This window comes from Lissotriton vulgaris, chromosome 4_1 (assembly GCF_964263255.1).
Source record: "Lissotriton vulgaris chromosome 4_1, aLisVul1.2, whole genome shotgun sequence".
In the NCBI taxonomy this organism is placed as follows: domain Eukaryota; kingdom Metazoa; phylum Chordata; class Amphibia; order Caudata; family Salamandridae; genus Lissotriton; species Lissotriton vulgaris.
In genome coordinates this window covers 17,673,128-17,688,497 of record NC_141691.1, presented here as the reverse complement: position 1 = coordinate 17,688,497, position 15,370 = coordinate 17,673,128, and the positions used below count along the sequence as shown (strand labels likewise).

The window sequence follows — 15,370 nt, the reverse complement described above, 5'->3', positions numbered from 1 at the left end:
CCTGTAACAGTAGGGTGACTCATGATTTTATAAACCACATACAGCTTTATTGTTGCTGTCTCCTCCCTAAATTTAACTCCAAATCAATGCAAGTAAAATACATTCCTCTGTTTGTTTTTTTTAAACGTCCCTCTTTCTTGCTTCAAAATTTTGGCATTATGCCTTGTATTGTTTTTTACTTCCCTGTGTTCAAGGAGTGAGCAGGCCTGTCTGAAAATGTATGCGCACTGAAAGAGATTTGTACTGGATGTACCTATGTGCAAATTTCAATACTAAATGATATTAAGTGTGTTTAATAGACAGGGTAACTGTACTTTCCTGATAACTTGAATTGGTGTAAAATGCATTTGGGAAAAAACAAAACTATTAGCGAGTCAGACAAAATAAATCAGGCATCTTCCTCCTACTTTGGGAGTATTGGAACGTGGGGATCCAGTGAAATATGGAGGATATCTCCCTTGACAAGCCATCAATTAAGCACTACATTTACAGCTTTAGGCATGTCACTTATAAATCATCTACATCATTCGTTTAAGTATAATTCATTTAACTGAACCCAACAGACCCTTCAACATTAAATGCATTAAAGTGCTTGGTGTGCGGCTCCCTTGGCTAGGTTTGGAGGCTCCAAAAAGAAGCCACAGCACACAGTTAGTTTGGGAACCACTGGTGTAAAGGAAGCGTCAAACAACGGAGATGTGGGTTTGATACCATTTCCCCTGGGATGACAGCTTACTGGACCTTTTATGCAGCTTTTACTCCTCCATGGTCCGGTAAGCTTGTGCCTGCTCTACCCTCCCCCTCCTCTTTCATGCTTTGTCTCTCATCCTCCCCTACCTCTTTCCCTCTTTCATTCTTTGTCCACTTATCCTGCTTCTAGCCCCTCTTCCCTGCATATCTCCCCTTGCCTGCTTCATAACATGTATCTACGTCACCTAGCCCTTGTCCCTTGTGCTATTTGTCTAAGCACTCCTCCCCTTGTTGGGGAAAGATCAAATATGAATACTCTGGAGTCTCAGTTACCCCTCTGAGAGAGTCCACAGCGTCAAAGGAGCCACTCACAGTTGAGGTTATAGTTAGCCCTGGGCGAAGAACTACGCTCCGTTCGCGGAGTTTGCGGAGTTTCGGCAACTCCGCGCTCCGCGGAGAACGCAAAGTTGTCGAATACTCCGCGAACTGCTGCGTAGCGTAGTTCTCGCGCGCTCAATAGCATTTTCGCGTGCGCGAGGATGCTTGTCGGGAAGATTGAGTTGCCGAACACGCAGAAACTGCAATCTGGCACAGAATAACTCGCGAACACGTTAGTAGTGACCGGAAATAAGGGGACGCAAGCGGGCGGGACAAACCTCATGGGTAACTTTGCGCGCTACACATCCCGAGCATGCAGGCAATCAATCAATCAATCAATCAGGATATTTGTATAGCGCGCTACTCACCCAGAGGGTCTCAAGGCGCTTGGGGGAGGGGGGTCCACTACTGCTCGAACAGCCATGTCTTGAGTTGCTTCCTGAAGCAGAGGTGGTCTTGGGTCAGGCGGAGGTGGATGGGGAGGGAGTTCCAAGTCTTGGCTGCCAGGTAGGAGAAGGATCTTCCTCCCATGGTGGATCTTCGGATGCGTGGCACAGCGGCGAGGGCGTGGCTGTTCGATCGTAGCTGGCGGCTGGGAGTGCAGAAGGTCAGGCGGTTGTTGAGGTACCTGGGGCCCAGGTCGTGGAGGGCCTTGTGTGCGTGGGTGAGGAGTTGGAACGTGATTCTCTTGCTGACGGGGAGCCAGTGAAGGTCTCTCAGGTGTCCAGAGATGTGGCTGTATCGGGGGATGTCCAAGATGAGTCGTGTGGAGGCGTTCTGGATGTGTTAGAGTCTTTTCTGGAGTTTGGCTGTGGTTCCGGTATAGAGGGTGTTTCCGTAGTCCAGTTGGCTGGTGACGAGTGCCTGTGTGACCGTCTTCCTTGTTTCGGTGGCGAGCCATCGGAAGATCTTTCGGAGCATGCGTAGGATGTTGAAGCATGATGATGAGACGGCGTTGACTTGTCTGGTCATCGAGAGGGAGGAGTCCAGGATGAAGCCCAGGTTGCGTGCGTGGTCCGTTGGTTTGGGTGCGCTGCCCAGGGCAGGGGGCCACCAGGAGTCGTCCCAGGCGGAGGGTGATGATCCAAGGATGAGGACTTCCGTCTTGTCTGAGTTCAGTTTCAGGCGGCTGTTCCTCATCCACTCGACTACGTCTTTCATCCCTTCGTGTAGGTTGGTTCTGGCGGTTCCTGGGTCGTTGATGAGGGAGAGGATTAGCTGGGTGTCGTCGGCGTAGGAGATGATGTTGAGGTTGTGTTGGCGTACGATGGCTGCGAGGGGGCTCATGTAGACGTTGAAGAGGGTGGGGCTGAGTGATGATCCTTGTGGTACGCCGCATATGACTTCGGTGGCCTTGGATCTGTACGGGGGGAGGCGGACTCTCTGGGTTCTTCCGGTGAGGAATGAGATGATCCACTCCAGTGCCTTCTCTTGGAATCCGATGTTGCTGAGGCGCTGCACTAGGGTGCGGTGGCAGACCGTATCGAATGCTGCGGAGAGGTCCAGGAGGATGAGGGCCGCTGTTTCCCAGTTGTCAAGCAGGGCTCAGATGTCGTCAGTGGCTGCGATGAGGGCGGTCTCGGTGCTGTAGTTGGCGCGGAAGCCGGACTGCGAGTGGTCGAGGCTGGTTGGGCGAGCGCAATTGGTGATCCACTGTGTGAGGTTGTTGGCTGCTTGGTTGGGGTCCGTTGAGCTGGCGGGAGGGTTCTGGCTCAGTGAAGTGGTGAGCTGGTCGGTGGTGATCTTGTTCCAGTTCCTGCAGGGAACCTGTTGCGGGTGGTGGTGAGTCGTGGTCTTTCTGAAGCTGTGGTCTGTCCAGTGGAGTCCGGTGGAGTGGCTGAAGGAGATGTACTTGCTGGAGGAGAAGACTGGGTCAAGCGTGTGTCCGGCGTAGTGGGTGGGGGTGTTCACCAGTTGCATGAGTCCGAGGTTGGCGAGGTTGTCCAGCAGGGTGGTGGTGGTGTTGTCGTTGTTGTTCTCCAGGTGGAAGTTGAGGTCCCCTAGGAGGATGTAGTCAGCGGAGGCGAGGGCATGCGGGCTGATGAAGTCTGCGATGTCTTTGCTGAATTGTGTGCGAGGTCCTGGGGGTCTGTAGATGAGGGTGCCTCTGAGTATGGTCTTGGGGTCGGTGTGTATCTGGAAGTGAAGACGTTAAGCGGCTGTGAGGGTGTCGTCTGATTGGTCGTGATGCGGATGGTGTTCTTGTGGACGATGGCGATGCCTCCTCCTGTCTCGTTGACGCGGTCTCTCCGGGTGATCTTGTATCCGTCCGGGATGGCGACGGCGATGTCGGGCGCTGAGGAGGCGTTCATCCATGTTTCCGTGAGGAAGGCGACGTCTGGAGATGTGGTGTCGAGCAGGTTCCAGAGTTCCACGGCGCTCCCGAAGACGAAAAATGGCTCGCAAATGGGTCAAGCAAGCTACTACGCATGCTCGCGGAGCTATGCGTAGTTCGCGGAGTGCAAGTGCATCTTCGCGTAGCTCGCGGAGTGCGGCTACGCGAACTACGCCCAGGCTTAGTTATAGTATGGCCCCTATTGCCAAAGCACTCCCTCTCCCCTTGTCGGGAAGCATCCAGTAGTTAAGACTTGGAGTCTCGAAGACCCCTATGAGAGAGTCCTCTGAATAAAAGGAGCCTCATGCAGCGGAGATGTGGGAATTATTCCACTTTCCCTGGGATCACAGCTTACCGGACTTAGGATGCTGCTTTTACTCGTCCTCCGGTTTGTGCCCCCCTCACCCTCCCCACCTCTTTCATACTCTTTCTCTCTCCTTCTCCCACCTCGTTCCCTCCTTCATTCTTTGTCGACTTCCCCTGCACCTAACCATCTCCCCTGAATCACCCCCATGCAGGCTCTTTGCCTTAAAGAATATATCTTTAAGGTTTTTCTCGACGTAACTATGTAACTATGTAACTATGCTCTGTAACTGTGAAATCTTGGAATGATGTAACTTGCGACTATATCTGATATTGATGTAAAGCGCTCTGATACCTTCGAGTCTAGCCAGCGCTATATAAAACAGTTCAAATAAATAAACGATTCAGATCATGTCAAAGGCCCTAGTTTACCATCCGTAGCAGAAGACTGCAGGGTGTACTATCTCTGGCCTATAAGGGATCCCAGTTCCAGTGAGGACAGCATTCAGTGTGGATGTACTCCGGAGGGATCAAACAAATGTTGTATTATTGGAAGCAAAACTGATTTGCCGCTGATGGGCAGCATAATAACCAGAATGAGCCACTGCAAAGTGGTACAGAAATAGCCAAATGCCTGATCATCTAATTAGTGACGCCCATGAATGGATGAACAAAATTCCCACTGTCCCTACCTACTATCTAATGAAAGCACAGCCAAGAGAACTGGCTTGGCAGAATCAGCGGGGAAAGAGGGCCCTATTGAGCTGGACTCTGTCTGGCACTGTAACGAGACATGAGAGGTGAAGGATAAGTGGGAGGCTCTTGGGCCACCAGTAAAATACCACTACTCTTAATGTTTTTTCACTTACCGGTAAGGCGAGAGGGCAAGCACCCGGCACCCGCTGGGCGCGACCCACTAAGGGAACAGTGGCAAGTGTGGAGTTTGACTGGGGTGGTACACCTATCAAACGATAACACGTGTCCTAAGGCAAACTCAGGAAGGACAGAAACCTCCCAAAGAGCAGAAGGACAAAAGCTTGCTTGATCTTAATTTTCAATATGAATATAGACTGTGAAAGCAGGGGCTCACCATCCTTCTGACATTTTGGGTTTCAAGCAGGAGGTGTCAGAAAAGTTACCACAGGGCGACCAAGTGTTCATAGCCATGTTGCTTTTTGATCCTTCAATGACGGTTCTTTCTACCATTGTGAAGCAGAATTCACCAAGCTTTGGATTGTTCAGCCACTAATAGGGATTGTGAGCTAGGTTTAGACCGTTGTGAGGCAGGTTCGTTTTACCCTACTGATGATGTGTTGCAATAGTAATCCTGCTCAGTACGAGAGGAATCAGAAAACAGGAATGAGCCTTGACTCGGAATCAGTCTAAATAACAATATGTGTGCCAGGACTGATAATTTTTTGAAAACTGAAACCTATTAATGACCCCTATGAATGAAACATAAACGTCTGCTTAATCATTTGCATCATTTAATGATATAGCATGCATTTTTATTTTTTGTAAATTTTTGAAATAAATATTCTCTGTGCGAAGACACCTTATATAACAAATTCTATATACAAATATGTACATAATATTTATTTATAGTGATTTTTCAATTTCTAACTTTAAATCAACTAAAGGAACAATGATGACTCCTTAATTCATGTGACCTGGTACCAGGTCGACGCGTTTCGAACCCTCAAACTAGTGGGGTTCTCATCAGGACCAGAAAGACTCTTAAGTCTTCTCAACAACCAAGATCATATGTGGTGGAGCTGTCTTGGAATCCCTATAGTGATGAATCAGGAGTTTTTTGTGGAAAAGGGGGAGCCTCCTAGCTGCCAAGTGACGTCATATTTCCACTGCGGGCTAGTTATGTGTCCTCGCTTTATCAGTCCGTGATTCTCCTTGTTTTTCAAACTGCCTAAGTCAGGGTTCTTTACTTCATTATTAACGCGGGTCTGTCCCTCCGTGAGTGAGTGTAATCTTGCTCAGTCCGAGAGGAATAGCACGTTCATACATTTGGTTATGTGCTTGGCTGAGGAGCCAATGGGACGAAACTACCATTTGTGGGATTATGACAGTACGCCTCTAGTCAGAATCCTCCCTAAACCCTAACTATACAGCAGTGCAGTGGAGCCTCGGTCGGCCTGGGATAGCTGGGCTCTCTCCGGGGGCTGGTAAACAGAGCTGCTCACTTGGGGACCGCCTCCATTGCCCTTAGTACACCGCATGTTCATGGGGTACCCGGTGATAATTCATTCGTAGATGACCTGGTTCTGGGTCAGGGTTTCATAAGTAGCAGAGCAGCACCCTCACTGCAATCTATTGAAAGTCATCCTCTAAGCCAAGCTTTTGTCTTTCTGTGCATGGGTGCCTGCAGATGCCCGCCTCCAGCAAACCCAGGGGTGGGTCCCTCTGCCGCTGGGATGGTGGGCGGGACATGGATGGGGTCAATCAATCAATCAATCAATCAAAGACATTTATAGAGCGCACTACTTACCCGGAGGGTCTCAAGGCGCTTGGGGGGGGGGTGCTGCTACTGCTCGAACAGCCAGGTCTTGAGCTTCTTCCTGAAGGAGAGGTGATCTTGGGTCAGGCGCAGGTCGGACGGGAGGGAGTTCCAGGTCTTGGCGGCTAGGTAGGAGAAGGACCTTCCTCCTGTTGTCGCTCTTCGGATGCGGGGGACGGCGGCGAGGGCGTGGTTGGTCAATCGGAGATGGCGTTTGGGAGGGTAGAAGTTGAGGCGGTTGTTGAGGTAGCTCGGGCCTTGGTCGTGCAGGGCTTTGTGTGCGTGGGTGAGGAGACAGAAGGTGATTCTCTTGTTGACGGGGAGCCAGTGGAGGTCTCTTAGATGTCCGGAGATGTGGCTGCGTCGGGGGATGTCGAGGATGAGTCTGGCTGAGGCGTTCTGGATTCGCTGGAGTCACTTCTGGAGCTTGGTGGTGGTTCCGGCGTAGAGGGCGTTGCCGTAGTCCAGTCGGGTGGTGACGAGGGCCTGGGTGACCGTCTTCCTGGTCTCAGTGGGGATCCACCGGAAGATCTTCCGTAGCATGCGCAGGATGTTAAAACAGGACGCGGAGACGGCGTTGACTTGTCTGGTCATGGAGAGGGAGGAGTCCAGGATGAAGCCCAGGTTGCGTGCGTGGTCTGTCGGTTTGGGTGCGGTGCCCAGGGCGGGGGGCCACCAGGAGTTGTGCCAGGCGGAGGGCGAGGAGCCCAGGATGAGGACTTCCGTCTTGTCTGAGTTCAGTTTCAGGCGGCTGGTTATCATCCACTCGGCTACGTCTTTCATCCCTTCGTGAAGGTTGGCTCTGGCGGTGGCGGGGTCGTTGGTGAGGGAGAGAATCAGCTGGGTGTCGTCAGCGTAGGAGATGATGTTGAGGTTGTGTTGGCGTGCGATGGCCGCGAGGGGGCTCATGTAGACGTTGAAGAGGGTGGGGCTCAGCGAGGATCCTTGAGGGACGCCGCAGATGACTTCGGTGGCCTCTGACTTGCACGGTGGTAGACGGACTCTCTGTGTTCTTCCGTCGAGGAAGGAGATGATCCATTCCAGTGCCTTCTCCTGGATTCCGACGTTGCTGAGGCGCTGCACTAGGGTGCGGTGGCAGACAGTGTTGAATGCCGCGGAGAGGTCTAGGAGGATGAGGGCCGCTGTTTCTCCGTTGTCCATCAGGGCTCGGATGTCATCGGTGGCAGCGATGAGGGCGGTCTCGGTGCTGTGGTTGGCTCGGAAGCCAGACTGTGAGGGGTCGAGGGATCCATTCGTCTCGAGGAAGGCGGCCAGCTGTTTGTTGACGGTCTTCTCGATGACTTTGGCTGGAAACGGGAGGAGCGAGATGGGGCGGTAATTCTTGAGTTCGGTGGGGTCCGCTGTAGGTCTCTTGAGTAGGGCGCTGAGTTTGGCGTGCTTCCAGCTCTCCGGGAAGGTGGCGGTGTCGAAGGAGGTGTTGATGATGTCCCGCAGGTGGGGTGCGATCACAGCGTCGGCCTTGTTGAAGACGTGGTGAGGGCAGGGGTCGGTTGGAGATCCGGAGTGGATGGAGTTCATCATGCGGACGGTGTCTTCGGTGCTGATCGGAGTCCAGGCGCGGAGGGTGGTGGTGGGGGGCGGTGGTTCAGTTGTGGCGTGTGCCGGTTGAGTGCTGAAGCTGTTGTGTATGTCCGCGATCTTGTTGTGGAAGTAGGAGGCGAGGGAGTTGCAGAGGTCTTGCGATGGGGTGATGTCGTTATTTCCGGCGTTGGGGTTGGAGAGCTCTTTCACGATGTTGAAGAGTTCCTTGCAGTTGTGTGCGTTGTTGTCCAGCCGGTCCTTGAATGCAGTTTTCTTGGTGGTGCGGATCAGTTGGTGGTGCTTCCGGGTGGCAAGCTTGAGTGTGGTCATGTTGTCCGGAGTTGGTTCCCTTCTCCAGGCTTTCTCGAGGGCTCGGCAGTTCTTCTTGGAGCTCATGAGTTCGTCGGTGAACCATGGGGCCTTATTGCTGCCGGGTCTGCTGGGCGGGGTCCTCAGTGGGGCGAGTTCGTCCGCGCAGTTGCTGATCCAATTCGTGAGGTTGTCGGCGGCCTGGCTGGGGTTCGCTGAGCTGGCGGGAGGGTGCTGGCTCAGGGAAGCGGCGAGCTGGTCGGCTGTGATCTTGTTCCAGCTTCTTCGAGCAACCTGTTGCTGGTGGTGGTGGATCGTCGTTCTTTTGAATGTGAAGTGGACGCAGCTGTGGTCCGTCCAGTGGAGTCCGGTGGTGTGGCTGAAGGTGATGTCTTTGCTGGATGAGAAGACGGCGTCGAGTGTGTGTCCGGCGAGGTGGGTGGGGGTGGACACCAGCTGCTTGAGAACGAGGTTGGCGAGGTTGTCGAGCAGGGTGATGGTGTTGCGGTCGTTGTTGTTCTCCAGGTGGAAGTTGATGTCCCCCAGGAGGATGTAGTCGGCGGAGGGGAGGGCATGTGGGCTGATGAAGTCGGCGATGTCCTCGCTGAATTGTGTGTGTGGGCCCGGGGGTCGGTAGATCAGGGTGCCTCTGAGGGTGGTTTTGGGGTCCGTGTGGATCTGGAAGTGCAGGTGTTCGGCGGTTGTCAGGGTGTCGTCGGTGTTGGTCTTGATGCGGATGGTGTCCCTGTAGATGATGGCGAGGCCTCCTCCAGTCTGGATGTCGCGGTCTCTTCGGGTGATCTTGTAACCCTCTGGGATGGCGATGGCGATGTCGGGCGCTGAGGAGTCGTTCATCCAGGTTTCCGTGAGGAAGGCGACATCAGGGGCTGTGGTGTCGAGGAGGTTCCAGAGTTCGATGGCGTGTCTGTGGACGGAGCGGGTGTTGAGGAGGATGCACTTCAGGTGGTTGCTGCTGGTGTTCGGCTTGGCGGGTGTTGGTGCGGGACAGGTCCGGATGCAGGTGAACTTGCAGGTGTGGCAGCTGAAGGGTCCGTGGGTTCGTCTCGGGGTGGCTCGGTAGCATCCCGGGATTCGGCCAGTGTTGAGTGCGTTGAGGGTGGCGGCGTCGTAGGTCCGGCGGGTGGCCTGGTGTCTGCGGGGCCCAGGGGTCCTGGCACTGGGCGCGGTCCAGGCGCGGACGGGCGCAGACGGGCTTACCTTTGTAGTCAGCGGAGGCGAGGGCATGCGGGCTGATGAAGTCTGCGATGTCTTTGCTGAATTGTGTGCGAGGTCCTGGGGTCTGTAGATGAGGGTGCCTCTGAGTATGGTCTTGGGGTCGGTGTGTATCTGGAAGTGAAGACGTTAAGCGGCTGTGAGGGTGTCGTCTGATTGGTCGTGATGCGGATGGTGTTCTTGTGGACGATGGCGATGCCTCCTCCTGTCTCGTTGACGCGGTCTCTCCGGGTGATCTTGTATCCGTCCGGGATGGCGACGGCGATGTCGGGCGCTGAGGAGGCGTTCATCCATGTTTCCGTGAGGAAGGCGACGTCTGGAGATGTGGTGTCGAGCAGGTTCCAGAGTTCCACGGCGCTCCCGAAGACGAAAAATGGCTCGCGAATGGGTCAAGCAAGCTACTACGCATGCTCGCGGAGCTATGCGTAGTTCGCGGAGTGCAAGTGCATCTTCGCGTAGCTCGCGGAGTGCGGCTACGCGAACTACGCCCAGGCTTAGTTATAGTATGGCCCCTATTGCCAAAGCACTCCCTCTCCCCTTGTCGGGAAGCATCCAGTAGTTAAGACTTGGAGTCTCGAAGACCCCTATGAGAGAGTCCTCTGAGTAAAAGGAGCCTCATGCAGCGGAGATGTGGGAATTATTCCACTTTCCCTGGGATCACAGCTTACCGGACTTAGGATGCTGCTTTTACTCGTCCTCCGGTTTGTGCCCCCCTCACCCTCCCCACCTCTTTCATACTCTTTCTCTCTCCTTCTCCCACCTCGTTCCCTCCTTCATTCTTTGTCGACTTCCCCTGCACCTAACCATCTCCCTTGAATCACCCCCATGCAGGCTCTTTGCCTTAAAGAATATATCTTTAAGGTTTTTCTCGACGTAACTATGTAACTATGTAACTATGCTCTGTAACTGTGAAATCTTGGAATGATGTAACTTGCGACTATATCTGATATTGATGTAAAGCGCTCTGATACCTTCGAGTCTAGCCAGCGCTATATAAAACAGTTCAAATAAATAAACGATTCAGATCATGTCAAAGGCCCTAGTTTACCATCCGTAGCAGAAGACTGCAGGGTGTACTATCTCTGGCCTATAAGGGATCCCAGTTCCAGTGAGGACAGCATTCAGTGTGGATGTACTCCGGAGGGATCAAACAAATGTTGTATTATTGGAAGCAAAACTGATTTGCCGCTGATGGGCAGCATAATAACCAGAATGAGCCACTGCAAAGTGGTACAGAAATAGCCAAATGCCTGATCATCTAATTAGTGACGCCCATGAATGGATGAACAAAATTCCCACTGTCCCTACCTACTATCTAATGAAAGCACAGCCAAGAGAACTGGCTTGGCAGAATCAGCGGGGAAAGAGGGCCCTATTGAGCTTGACTCTGTCTGGCACTGTAACGAGACATGAGAGGTGAAGGATAAGTGGGAGGCTCTTGGGCCACCAGTAAAATACCACTACTCTTAATGTTTTTTCACTTACCGGTAAGGCGAGAGGGCAAGCACCCGGCACCCGCTGGGCGCGACCCACTAAGGGAACAGTGGCAAGTGTGGAGTTTGACTGGGGTGGTACACCTATCAAACGATAACACGTGTCCTAAGGCAAACTCAGGAAGGACAGAAACCTCCCAAAGAGCAGAAGGACAAAAGCTTGCTTGATCTTAATTTTCAATATGAATATAGACTGTGAAAGCAGGGGCTCACCATCCTTCTGACATTTTGGGTTTCAAGCAGGAGGTGTCAGAAAAGTTACCACAGGGCGACCAAGTGTTCATAGCCATGTTGCTTTTTGATCCTTCAATGACGGTTCTTTCTACCATTGTGAAGCAGAATTCACCAAGCTTTGGATTGTTCAGCCACTAATAGGGATTGTGAGCTAGGTTTAGACCGTTGTGAGGCAGGTTCGTTTTACCCTACTGATGATGTGTTGCAATAGTAATCCTGCTCAGTACGAGAGGAATCAGAAAACAGGAATGAGCCTTGACTCGGAATCAGTCTAAATAACAATATGTGTGCCAGGACTGATAATTTTTTGAAAACTGAAACCTATTAATGACCCCTATGAATGAAACATAAACGTCTGCTTAATCATTTGCATCATATAATGATATAGCATGCATTTTTATTTTTTGTAAATTTTTGAAATAAATATTCTCTGTGCGAAGACACCTTATATAACAAATTCTATATACAAATATGTACATAATATTTATTTATAGTGATTTTTCAATTTCTAACTTTAAATCAACTAAAGGAACAATGATGATCCTTAATTCATGTGACCTGGGACCAGGTCGACGCGTTTCGAACCCTCAAACTAGTGGGGTTCTCATCAGGACCAGAAAGACTCTTAAGTCTTCTCAACAACCAAGATCATATGTGGTGGAGCTGTCTTGGAATCCCTATAGTGATGAATCAGGAGTTTTTTGTGGAAAAGGGGGAGCCTCCTAGCTGCCAAGTGACGTCATATTTCCACTGCGGGCTAGTTATGTGTCCTCGCTTTATCAGTCCGTGATTCTCCTTGTTTTTCAAACTGCCTAAGTCAGGGTTCTTTACTTCATTATTAACGCGGGTCTGTCCCTCCGTGAGTGAGTGTAATCTTGCTCAGTCCGAGAGGAATAGCACGTTCATACATTTGGTTATGTGCTTGGCTGAGGAGCCAATGGGACGAAACTACCATTTGTGGGATTATGACAGTACGCCTCTAGTCAGAATCCTCCCTAAACCCTAACTATACAGCAGTGCAGTGGAGCCTCGGTTGGCCTGGGATAGCTGGGCTCTCTCCGGGGGCTGGTACACAGAGCTGCTCACTTGGGGACCGCCTCCATTGCCCTTAGTACACCGCATGTTCATGGGGTACCCGGTGATAATTCATTCGTAGATGACCTGGTTCTGGGTCAGGGTTTCATAAGTAGCAGAGTAGCACCCTCACTGCAATCTATTGAAAGTCATCCTCTAAGCCAAGCTTTTGTCTTTCTGTGCATGGGTGCCTGCAGATGCCCGCCTCCAGCAAACCCAGGGGTGGGTCCCTCTGCCGCTGGGATGGTGGGCGGGACATGGATGGGGTCAATCAATCAATCAATCAATCAAAGACATTTATAGAGCGCACTACTTACCCGGAGGGTCTCAAGGCGCTTGGGGGGGGGGTGCTGCTACTGCTCGAACAGCCAGGTCTTGAGCTTCTTCCTGAAGGAGAGGTGATCTTGGGTCAGGCGCAGGTCGGACGGGAGGGAGTTCCAGGTCTTGGCGGCTAGGTAGGAGAAGGACCTTCCTCCTGTTGTCGCTCTTCGGATGCGGGGGACGGCGGCGAGGGCGTGGTTGGTCAATCGGAGATGGCGTTTGGGAGGGTAGAAGTTGAGGCGGTTGTTGAGGTAGCTCGGGCCTTGGTCGTGCAGGGCTTTGTGTGCGTGGGTGAGGAGACAGAAGGTGATTCTCTTGTTGACGGGGAGCCAGTGGAGGTCTCTTAGATGTCCGGAGATGTGGCTGCGTCGGGGGATGTCGAGGATGAGTCTGGCTGAGGCGTTCTGGATTCGCTGGAGTCACTTCTGGAGCTTGGTGGTGGTTCCGGCGTAGAGGGCGTTGCCGTAGTCCAGTCGGGTGGTGACGAGGGCCTGGGTGACCGTCTTCCTGGTCTCAGTGGGGATCCACCGGAAGATCTTCCGTAGCATGCGCAGGATGTTAAAACAGGACGCGGAGACGGCGTTGACTTGTCTGGTCATGGAGAGGGAGGAGTCCAGGATGAAGCCCAGGTTGCGTGCGTGGTCTGTCGGTTTGGGTGCGGTGCCCAGGGCGGGGGGCCACCAGGAGTTGTGCCAGGCGGAGGGCGAGGAGCCCAGGATGAGGACTTCCGTCTTGTCTGAGTTCAGTTTCAGGCGGCTGGTTATCATCCACTCGGCTACGTCTTTCATCCCTTCGTGAAGGTTGGCTCTGGCGGTGGCGGGGTCGTTGGTGAGGGAGAGAATCAGCTGGGTGTCGTCAGCGTAGGAGATGATGTTGAGGTTGTGTTGGCGTGCGATGGCCGCGAGGGGGCTCATGTAGACGTTGAAGAGGGTGGGGCTCAGCGAGGATCCTTGAGGGACGCCGCAGATGACTTCGGTGGCCTCTGACTTGCACGGTGGTAGACGGACTCTCTGTGTTCTTCCGTCGAGGAAGGAGATGATCCATTCCAGTGCCTTCTCCTGGATTCCGACGTTGCTGAGGCGCTGCACTAGGGTGCGGTGGCAGACAGTGTTGAATGCCGCGGAGAGGTCTAGGAGGATGAGGGCCGCTGTTTCTCCGTTGTCCATCAGGGCTCGGATGTCATCGGTGGCAGCGATGAGGGCGGTCTCGGTGCTGTGGTTGGCTCGGAAGCCAGACTGTGAGGGGTCGAGGGATCCATTCGTCTCGAGGAAGGCGGCCAGCTGTTTGTTGACGGTCTTCTCGATGACTTTGGCTGGAAACGGGAGGAGCGAGATGGGGCGGTAATTCTTGAGTTCGGTGGGGTCCGCTGTAGGTCTCTTGAGTAGGGCGCTGAGTTTGGCGTGCTTCCAGCTCTCCGGCAAGGTGGCGGTGTCGAAGGAGGTGTTGATGATGTCCCGCAGGTGGGGTGCGATCACAGCGTCGGCCTTGTTGAAGACGTGGTGAGGGCAGGGGTCGGTTGGAGATCCGGAGTGGATGGAGTTCATCATGCGGACGGTGTCTTCGGTGCTGATCGGAGTCCAGGCGCGGAGGGTGGTGGTGGGGGGCGGTGGTTCAGTTGTGGCGTGTGCCGGTTGAGTGCTGAAGCTGTTGTGTATGTCCGCGATCTTGTTGTGGAAGTAGGAGGCGAGGGAGTTGCAGAGGTCTTGCGATGGGGTGATGTCGTTATTTCCGGGGTTGGAGAGCTCTTTCACGATGTTGAAGAGTTCCTTGCAGTTGTGTGCGTTGTTGTCCAGCCGGTCCTTGAATGCAGTTTTCTTGGTGGTGCGGATCAGTTGGTGGTGCTTCCGGGTGGCAAGCTTGAGTGTGGTCATGTTGTCCGGAGTTGGTTCCCTTCTCCAGGCTTTCTCGAGGGCTCGGCAGTTCTTCTTGGAGCTCATGAGTTCGTCGGTGAACCATGGGGCCTTCTTGCTGCCGGGTCTGCTGGGCGGGGTCCTCAGTGGGGCGAGTTCGTCCGCGCAGTTGCTGATCCAATTCGTGAGGTTGTCGGCGGCCTGGCTGGGGTTCGCTGAGCTGGCGGGAGGGTGCTGGCTCAGGGAAGCGGCGAGCTGGTCGGCTGTGATCTTGTTCCAGCTTCTTCGAGCAACCTGTTGCTGGTGGTGGTGGATCGTCGTTCTTTTGAATGTGAAGTGGACGCAGCTGTGGTCCGTCCAGTGGAGTCCGGTGGTGTGGCTGAAGGTGATGTCTTTGCTGGATGAGAAGACGGCGTCGAGTGTGTGTCCAGCGAGGTGGGTGGGGGTGGACACCAGCTGCTTGAGAACGAGGTTGGCGAGGTTGTCGAGCAGGGTGATGGTGTTGCGGTCGTTGTTGTTCTCCAGGTGGAAGTTGATGTCCCCCAGGAGGATGTAGTCGGCGGAGGGGAGGGCATGTGGGCTGATGAAGTCGGCGATGTCCTCGCTGAATTGTGTGTGTGGGCCCGGGGGTCGGTAGATCAGGGTGCCTCTGAGGGTGGTTTTGGGGTCCGTGTGGATCTGGAAGTGCAGGTGTTCGGCGGTTGTCAGGGTGTCGTCGGTGTTGGTCTTGATGCGGATGGTGTCCCTGTAGATGATGGCGAGGCCTCCTCCAGTCTGGATGTCGCGGTCTCTTCGGGTGATCTTGTAACCCTCTGGGATGGCGATGGCGATGTCGGGCGCTGAGGAGTCGTTCATCCAGGTTTCCGTGAGGAAGGCGACATCAGGGGCTGTGGTGTCGAGGAGGTTCCAGAGTTCGATGGCGTGTCTGTGGACGGAGCGGGTGTTGAGGAGGATGCACTTCAGGTGGTTGCTGCTGGTGTTCGGCTTGGCGGGTGTTGGTGCGGGACAGGTCCGGATGCAGGTGAACTTGCAGGTGTGGCAGCTGAAGGGTCCGTGGGTTCGTCTCGGGGTGGCTCGGTAGCATCCCGGGATTCGG

At 53.6% G+C, this 15,370-nt stretch overlaps 2 pseudogenes; both read left to right on the top strand.

The window, feature by feature from the left end:
* The first annotated feature begins 4,438 nt into the window (after window positions 1-4,438).
* LOC147718237 (28S ribosomal RNA) lies at window positions 4,439-6,063 on the top strand (annotated as a pseudogene).
* Window positions 6,064-10,650: 4,587 nt separating this feature from the next.
* LOC147718236 (28S ribosomal RNA) lies at window positions 10,651-12,274 on the top strand (annotated as a pseudogene).
* The last annotated feature ends 3,096 nt before the right edge of the window (window positions 12,275-15,370 follow it).